Here is a 7,500-nt window from a genome sequence, read left to right as displayed (position 1 = left end):
TAATTCTCCGTCGTCACCGGCCGCCTTTATCCCTAATATTGTGTAGGTCCCCCTCGTGATGCCAAAACCAGCCTGTCTGGCACCAACAATCATGCCATGGTCCAAATCACTGAGATCACATTATTGTTCTCCATTCTGATGGTTGATGTGAACATTAAATGAAGCTCCTGACCCGTATCTGGATGATTTTCGTCGTCACCGGCCGCCTTTATCCCTCGCACGCCACCATCAGGCTGATTTGGGGACCAGGCGGGCGTTGTTCCAGCCCTGCCACGCCCTCCTCTGCTCTACACTCCTCTCGGCGTTACCTCAGGCCGGGGCGCCCCCAGGCATGACGTACATCCCCTCCCTTCTTGGGTCATCCCCACCTTGCTCGACCTGGGAGGAGACAGGAGGGCAAAAACAACAAAAACAAAATAGGCGAGGGAAAAGGCCAACACGGAGCGACAGAGAAAGAAACAGAGGAGAGAGAGAGAGAAAAAAAAACTCATCGGTTCTCTAATGCGCCATCCGTCACGTTGTCCACGATCACTCCTCCACCCTCTCAGGCAGACGGCAGCCGCTCCTCCCCTGGCGAACCGGAGTCAGACCGACCCCCAGCTGGACAGAACACCCCTCTGCGTTCTCTGTGACCCGTGGGGACACTCCTCCGCCCCTGGCAGACGCCGGTCTTCTCGAACCCTTCGAGGAGTTGCTTCCCTCCTCCCTCGCAGACGCCGGTCTTCTCGGTTTCCGGGGGACGGCGGGGCACTCCTCCGCCCCTGGTAGCGGCTCCTTCGCTCCAGGCGGTCGGGGATTCCAGTTCCCACTCGCCTCGCAGACGGCGGCCGCTCTCCGCGTCCGGGCAGTCGGGCTACTCCGTCCCCCGGCAGATGGCAGCGGCACTCCCCTGGGTGGACGGCAGTGACGAGGACTCCGCGACGGGCATCCCTCCTCCTTCCCAGGTTTCGGCACCAAATGAGGAGGCGAGAACCGGCTTGACAATATAAATAATAGTTTCATGAAGAAATAAATGAAAAACACGAACATAAACACACAGTGCAGCTGTCTGTAATTCTCTCTCTCTTGAACTCTCTCTTAATCCCTCACGCGCCCCCATCAAGCTGATTGGGGACCGGGCGCACGTTGTTCCAGCCCGGCCCCGCCCTCCTCCGCTCTACAGATACAAAGCTTCAAAACAACCCAAAAATGTCACAATGCATTTTGTCTTCATTTGGAACATGAATGATTTGAAACCAATCAACAATCTTCTATTTGCCATGCAAACACCTATTTCCCCAAACGAGGGCCATTCATCTCCTAATTATGTCCCTTATTTCCCCTTGTTGTCCCCTCGAACCAGACAGCGCAGTGAGCCGCGGAGAGAGTAGATTATTTTGAACAGTCTCTCTAAATCGGCTCCGGGCAGAGAGGTGATAGCTCGCAGGCCCTGGGCACACTGATAACAGGAGACCCTCTTTGTCCCCCTTTCTCACCAATCCTTATTCCTTTATCGGTTTTGTAGTGCCCTTGTGTGAGGATTTGCCTGTGGGATTACCAAACTTTAATTGAATTGTTCTCCTCTCTGCTTCACATCATCAGAGGTGCCTCCCTTCCACTAAGATGAGAGGTGAGAAAGCGGAGAAAGCTGAGCGGATTGCGCTCGGCTGTTTGCGGAGGATAACAAGCGATAGTTTCGCGGCTCTTAGGTTTGCATTTGAAAGTTGCAGACGTCGAAAATCACACCTCGGCTAATCTCAGCCTCAGACAGAACGCTCACTGTCTGTTCGCAGGAAACTTCGCCATTACCATGATTGGCTAGCTTTTGCGCAGTTTAGCGAATCAGGGTTTGCGCGTTTATACCAATCTGCCGGTAAACTTTCATTTGTAAACGTTCCTTGGCTGCTACAAGGAGCATTTCTGAGGAAGGGACTAATCGCTGGATTCGCTAAAGTTTGCTAAATTCGTAGCAGCAAATCTATGAAGGATTTGGCAAGTTTTGTTTGAGACACTTAGTAGCAAATAAACAAGAAATCTTTTAAGGACATTTTTTTTCCACTTTGTCTCAATCTCAATGTTCTCTCTTTGCCCTGTCAATCAAACCAGTGATAGCCATTGTTGAAGTATTTTACCAATCAGAAATGAGCAAAGATAATTCTGATTCAAAGTAATTTACATTTACATTTACATTTATGCATTTGGCAGACGCTTTTATCCAAAGCGACTTACAGTGCACTTATTACAGGGACAATCCCCCCGCGGAGCAACCTGGAGTTAAGTGCCTTGCTCAAGGACACAATGGTGGTGACTGTGGGGCTCGAAGTAATGCCCAAACTCTGCCAACTATACATTACAAAATGCTGAATCTATGTTCTGATAATCATCGCCCCATGTGTGTCAAACATGTTGAGTGATCCAAACATCATCTGCAGCCTGAAACTGAACGTTTGATCAGATTTTAGGAGTGACAGCACTTAACTGCATAGAGAGCTATAGGATGCTCCCTTGCTCCCTATTTAGTGAATGACTTAACCTCAAGTGTGCTGTCTGTCTGCACTGGTCTCAGAACAGTTATAGGAGAGCTATAGGATGCTCCCTTGCTCCCTATTTAGTGAATGACTTAACCTCAAGTGTGCTGTCTGTCTGCACTGGTCTCAGAACAGTTATAGGAGAGCTATAGGATGCTCCCTTGCTCCCTATTTAGTGAATGACTGAACCTCCAGTGTGCTGTCTGTCTGCACTGGTCTCAGAACAGTTATAGGAGAGCTATAGGATGCTCCCTTGCTCCCTATTTAGTGAATGACTTAACCTCAAGTGTGCTGTCTGTCTGCACTGGTCTCAGAACAGTTATAGGAGAGCTATAGGATGCTCCCTTGCTCCCTATTTAGTGAATGACTTAACCTCAAGTGTGCTGTCAGTCTGCATTGGTCTCAGAACAGTTATAGGAGAGCTATAGGATGCTCCCTTGCTCCCTATTTAGTGAATGACTTAACCTCAAGTGTGCTGTCTGTCTGCACTGGTCTCAGAACAGTTATAGGAGAGCTATAGGATGCTCCCTTGCTCCCTATTTAGTGAATGACTTAACCTCCAGTGTGCTGTCTGTCTGCACTGGTCTCAGAACAGTTATAGGAGAGCTATAGGATGCTCCCTTGCTCCCTATTTAGTGAACGACTTAACCTCCAGTGTGCTGTCTGTCTGCACTGGTCTCAGAACAGTTATAGGAGAGCTATAGGATGCTCCCTTGCTCCCTATTTAGTGAACGACTTAACCTCAAGTGTGCTGTCTGTCTGCACTGGTCTCAGAACAGTTATAGGAGAGCTATAGGATGCTCCCTTGCTCCCTATTTAGTGAATGACTTAACCTCAAGTGTGCTGTCTGTCTGCACTGGTCTCAGAACAGTTATAAGAGAGCTATAGGATGCTCCCTTGCTCCCTATTTAGTGAATGACTTAACCTCAAGTGTGCTGTCTGTCTGCACTGGTCTCAGAACAGTTATAAGAGAGCTATAGGATGCTCCCTTGCTTCCTATTTAGTGCATGACTGAACCTCCAGTGTGCTGTCTGTCTGCACTGGTCTCAGAACAGTTATAAGAGAGCTATAGGATGCTCCCTTGCTCCCTATTTAGTGAATGACTTAACCTCAAGTGTGCTGTCTGTCTGCACTGTTCTCAGAACAGTTATAGGAGAGCTATAGGATGCTCCCTTGCTCCCTATTTAGTGCATGACTGAACCTCCAGTGTGCTGTCTGTCTGCACTGGTCTCAGAACAGTTATAGGAGAGCTATAGGATGCTCCCTTGCTCCCTATTTAGTGAATGACTTAACCTCAAGTGTGCTGTCTGTCTGCACTGTTCTCAGAACAGTTATAGGAGAGCTATAGGATGCTCCCTTGCTCCCTATTTAGTGAATGACTGAACCTCCAGTGTGCTGTCTGTCTGCACTGGTCTCAGAACAGTTATAAGAGAGCTATAGGATGCTCCCTTGCTCCCTATTTAGTGCATGACTGAACCTCCAGTGTGCTGTCTGTCTGCACTGGTCTCAGAACAGTTATAGGAGAGCTATAGGATGCTCCCTTGCTCCCTATTTAGTGAATGACTTAACCTCAAGTGTGCTGTCTGTCTGCACTGGTCTCAGAACAGTTATAGGAGAGCTATAGGATGCTCCCTTACTCCCTATATAGTGAATGACTTAACCTCAAGTGTGCTGTCAGTCTGCATTGGTCTCAGAACAGTTATAGGAGAGCTATAGGATGCTCCCTTACTCCCTATTTAGTGAATGACTGAACCTCCAGTGTGCTGTCTGTCTGCACTGGTCTCAGAACAGTTATAAGAGAGCTATAGGATGCTCCCTTGCTCCCTATTTAGTGCATGACTGAACCTCCAGTGTGCTGTCTGTCTGCACTGGTCTCAGAACAGTTATAGGAGAGCTATAGGATGCTCCCTTGCTCCCTATTTAGTGAATGACTTAACCTCAAGTGTGCTGTCTGTCTGCACTGGTCTCAGAACAGTTATAGGAGAGCTATAGGATGCTCCCTTGCTCCCTATTTAGTGAATGACTTAACCTCCAGTGTGCTGTCTGTCTGCACTGGTCTCAGAACAGTTATAGGAGAGCTATAGGATGCTCCCTTACTCCCTATATAGTGAATGACTTAACCTCCAGTGTGCTGTCAGTCTGCATTGGTCTCAGAACAGTTATAGGAGAGCTATAGGATGCTCCCTTACTCCCTATTTAGTGAACGACTTAACCTCAAGTGTGCTGTCTGTCTGCACTGGTCTCAGAACAGTTATAGGAGAGCTATAGGATGCTCCCTTGCTCCCTATTTAGTGAACGACTTAACCTCAAGTGTGCTGTCTGTCTGCACTGGTCTCAGAACAGTTATAAGAGAGCTATAGGATGCTCCCTTGCTCCCTATTTAGTGCATGACTGAACCTCCAGTGTGCTGTCTGTCTGCACTGGTCCCAGAACAGTTATAGGAGAGCTATAGGATGCTCCCTTGCTCCCTATTTAGTGCATGACTGAACCTCCAGTGTGCTGTCTGTCTGCACTGGTCTCAGAACAGTTATAGGAGAGCTATAGGATGCTCCCTTGCTCCCTATTTAGTGAATGACTTAACCTCAAGTGTGCTGTCTGTCTGCACTGTTCTCAGAACAGTTATAGGAGAGCTATAGGATGCTCCCTTGCTCCCTATTTAGTGCATGACTGAACCTCCAGTGTGCTGTCTGTCTGCACTGGTCTCAGAACAGTTATAGGAGAGCTATAGGATGCTCCCTTGCTCCCTATTTAGTGAATGACTTAACCTCAAGTGTGCTGTCTGTCTGCACTGTTCTCAGAACAGTTATAGGAGAGCTATAGGATGCTCCCTTGCTCCCTATTTAGTGAATGACTGAACCTCCAGTGTGCTGTCTGTCTGCACTGGTCTCAGAACAGTTATAAGAGAGTTATAGGATGCTCCCTTGCTCCCTATTTAGTGCATGACTGAACCTCCAGTGTGCTGTCTGTCTGCACTGGTCTCAGAACAGTTATAGGAGAGCTATAGGATGCTCCCTTGCTCCCTATTTAGTGAATGACTTAACCTCAAGTGTGCTGTCTGTCTGCACTGGTCTCAGAACAGTTATAGGAGAGCTATAGGATGCTCCCTTACTCCCTATATAGTGAATGACTTAACCTCAAGTGTGCTGTCAGTCTGCATTGGTCTCAGAACAGTTATAGGAGAGCTATAGGATGCTCCCTTACTCCCTATTTAGTGAATGACTGAACCTCCAGTGTGCTGTCTGTCTGCACTGGTCTCAGAACAGTTATAAGAGAGCTATAGGATGCTCCCTTGCTCCCTATTTAGTGCATGACTGAACCTCCAGTGTGCTGTCTGTCTGCACTGGTCTCAGAACAGTTATAGGAGAGCTATAGGATGCTCCCTTGCTCCCTATTTAGTGAATGACTTAACCTCAAGTGTGCTGTCTGTCTGCACTGGTCTCAGAACAGTTATAGGAGAGCTATAGGATGCTCCCTTGCTCCCTATTTAGTGAATGACTTAACCTCCAGTGTGCTGTCTGTCTGCACTGGTCTCAGAACAGTTATAGGAGAGCTATAGGATGCTCCCTTACTCCCTATACAGTGAATGACTTAACCTCCAGTGTGCTGTCAGTCTGCATTGGTCTCAGAACAGTTATAAGAGAGCTATAGGATGCTCCCTTACTCCCTATATAGTGAATGACTTAACCTCAAGTGTGCTGTCAGTCTGCACTGGTCTCAGAACAGTTATAGGAGAGCTATAGGATGCTCCCTTGCTCCCTATTTAGTGAATGACTTAACCTCCAGTGTGCTGTCTGTCTGCACTGGTCTCAGAACAGTTCGTAATGCACCGTTTTCTCAACGTTATAATGCACAGTAAATAGAGGATTTCTAATGAAAAACTAGCGCTAATGTCCACTTCAGGGTCGCACAAGGTTAAAATGTAAAACAGTTGGCTTTTTGGTGGCTCAGCGGTTAAGGCTCTGGGTTACTGATCAGAAGGTCGTGGGTTCAAGCCCCAACACCACCAAGACACCACTGTTGGGCCCTTGAGCAAGGCCCTTGAACCTATCTGCTCCAGGGGCGCCGTATCATGGCTGACCCTGCACTCTGACCCCAGCTTAGCTGGGATATGTGAAAAATAAATAATTTCACCATGTATATGCAGAAATGTATGTATAATGTGTGACAATTGGTCAAATTAATTAATTAATTAATTAATTAAAAAATTAATTAATTTTATCAAATATAGCCAAGGCTGTAAATGTTTTAGGTGACGTTAAGACCCATTCCATTAGAGTGACGGATTAAGATTTGGTTAACGATATAGCAAGTGCTTTATTCATCATATAGTTACTACATGATAAAAATATTAAGGGCACACAACATTATTTTTTTGACCAAAGTCATGATGCGTCATCCTTCCGCTAAAAGATATAGGGCCCGATTGCTAGCGCTAAGTGCAGCGCTATGCCATAACCCATAAGCACAATGTTAATGGACATTTTGGTATTTTTGTGCAAGTATGTGCTAAGTCTAGGCGCAAGTGGGTTTGGCAAAATCATACATGCAATGCGTTATGGGGCTGGGTCAAGTGCAATTGAATTCTGAGGTCCTTCTCTGCTTATTCCACCATCTGCATCCTATTATATAGTTCATTCCTTGCTCCAGCGATGTAAACAAAGACAGCGCACTCATAATAATCACTCTACGACAACAGGTGGAAAAATACCAATACAAATTAGATCATAAATACAAATGTTTCTGTGGCTAATTGGCATATATACATTTTCACACACGACTGCACATCCTAGCACAGAAACGAATTATGTGAAGCAGTGCATGTTTCGTTACACGTGACGCATGTCCCGGGCATTCTAAACACGGGTGCGACCAGCAACAAAAACGAAAAAACCCTGAACATTTGAACACGTACATTTTTATCTTTAAGACAAAGTATAAATATATTTATGATGATTTAACGTTTGTTGTAATATATCATGTGCCATAATTTAAT

The 7,500-nt window shown here is 46.5% G+C and overlaps 1 protein-coding gene across 3 annotated transcripts in view; it reads left to right on the top strand.

Moving 5' to 3' along the window:
* Positions 1-7,500, top strand: part of LOC127636232 (tetratricopeptide repeat protein 28-like) — a 326,436-nt gene that overhangs the window by 210,708 nt on the left and 108,228 nt on the right. The window lies entirely within an intron of this gene.

This window comes from Xyrauchen texanus, chromosome 43 (assembly GCF_025860055.1).
Source record: "Xyrauchen texanus isolate HMW12.3.18 chromosome 43, RBS_HiC_50CHRs, whole genome shotgun sequence".
NCBI classification, from domain to species: domain Eukaryota; kingdom Metazoa; phylum Chordata; class Actinopteri; order Cypriniformes; family Catostomidae; genus Xyrauchen; species Xyrauchen texanus.
Note: the sequence above shows the minus strand (reverse complement) of the source record. Positions and strands in the feature narration are given on the sequence as shown.